General features: G+C 39.7%; 1 pseudogene; it reads right to left on the minus strand.

The window, feature by feature from the left end:
• Positions 1-484: 484 nt before the first annotated feature.
• Positions 485-1240, minus strand: LOC101148503 (LRP chaperone MESD-like; annotated as a pseudogene).
• Between the last annotated feature and the right edge of the window lie 667 nt (positions 1241-1907).

Genomic DNA, 1907 nt, shown 5'->3' on the forward strand with positions numbered 1-1907 from the left:
ATTCATCCCCTGGATTCTGCTCAGGAAAATTAGTGCTCAGTTGAAATTATTACAAAGTTCAGCTAGAAGCTTCTTTCACCCTGTGGCCTCTCCCTAATTTTGCTGGCTACCTTCCCCAAGGATCCCTGTGAGGTAAAGTCAGGGATGGCTTCCTTAGGCTCAAGCCTGGAAATGGGAGTGCCTATAGAGCTCTTCCCACTGCTTCTTCTACCTTTATATTTCACTGGTTCCCTAAATCTATTTCAGCTCTAGGTAGGTTAAATCCTTCGCCCTTGATCTGGATTTTCTGGTTCCCCAGTGGGGATGTGTGTTTGGAGGCAGACTTATCCCCTCTCACACTTTGAGAACTCACAGTTTTTCAGCTGTCCCGTGGAGTTTACAGTGGCATGCCACTTTTTTCAATGGGTCTATTTGAAGCCTTTTAAACAATAATTCTTACACTGACCACAAAACTTGTCATGTGGCAGACTCTTTCTAGAAGAAACTAGAATGTCATCCTGTGTGCAGTTTCCTGCACCAGTCCCAACCACATGAGCCCAGCTAGGAGCTCTGTGTGTCCATCTACTTTTCTGCAGACCACCGTGGCTGCCCTGTTACAGGTCTTCTCTGCTATTTCCAGCTTGTCTTCATTGAAAGCCCAAGATTTTGGATCTCTTTTCGTCTTCTTTTCAATGTTGTCTTTATTTTTCTCTTTGCTTCCTTCCTTCTCCTTTGCCAGGGAACACCTGTCCCTCCAGAGGTGCGTCAGCACACTTGTCTTCACTGACAAAAGAGTTCTTGATCTCCCAGGCATATTTTCCATCATGAAGCATGAAGATAGTATGGTCTGATCCCACAATGAACCTCTGGACATTTCATTAGCATTGAAAAGACTGCCCTGACAGAGGCTCATGATTTCCTCTCTCTTTCTCAGTGGGGCTTCCTGATACAGTGACAAACATATAAGAATCTTCCCTTTTTTCATCATTTTCAATGTGCTTTCAGGCTTGCCCAGGTTGATATATAAGAAGTTGACAGGTATTGAGGGTCTCTTGTGCTCTGGAAGATCTTTTTTTATGTCATCATCCTTCTCCCACTCTACCAGAAGACATGCCATGTCTATATCATTGTAATCATGAATATCTTCCTTCTTCTGAGGAAGTGAGAGAGCCTTACTGGGTGTTCTGGCTGGGCCCTTGGCTGCACAAGCCCCAGGTAGCTGCTGCTGCAGCAGCAGGCCAGAGGCATGAATTAGGACCATTTCCATGCACACCTAGCTGAAGGTTGCCATTTTCTCTTTCTTCATTTTGAGTATATATGTTTGTTTGCATCTACAAATTTCCCTATTAACACTGCTTTTGCTGCATCCCATGGATTTTGGTATGTTGTGTTTTCATTTTCATTTGTCTCAAGATATTTTCTAATTTCTCCTTTATTTTTTGACCCAATGGTTGTATATGAGAGTATTGTTTAATTTCTACATATTTGTAAATTTTCCAATTTTTTTCTGCTATTGATTTCTAGTTTCATTCCATAGTGGTTGGAAGAGATAACTTGTATGATTTCAGTCTTTTTAAATTATTTCATGCCCTAACATGTAGATTTTTCTGGATAGTGTTCCAAATATACTTGAGAAAAAATGTGTTTTTTTTGCTTTGTTGGGTAAAATATTCTATGTATGTCTGTTAGGTCCAATTGGTCTTTAATGTTGTTCAAGACCTCTGTGTCCTTATATTCTGTCTTATATGCTGTCTAGCTGTTCTATCATTAATAAAAGGTGGGGTATTATAGTGTCTTACTATAATTATAGATCTTTTTCTCCTTTTTAATTCTGTCAATGTTTGCTTAATATATTTAGGACCTCTGAAGTTTGCTATATATGTTTATAATTGTTATATCTTCTAGATGAATCAACCCTTTTATCATTA

This window comes from Gorilla gorilla, chromosome 10 (assembly GCF_029281585.2).
Source record: "Gorilla gorilla gorilla isolate KB3781 chromosome 10, NHGRI_mGorGor1-v2.1_pri, whole genome shotgun sequence".
In the NCBI taxonomy this organism is placed as follows: Eukaryota; Metazoa; Chordata; class Mammalia; order Primates; family Hominidae; genus Gorilla; species Gorilla gorilla.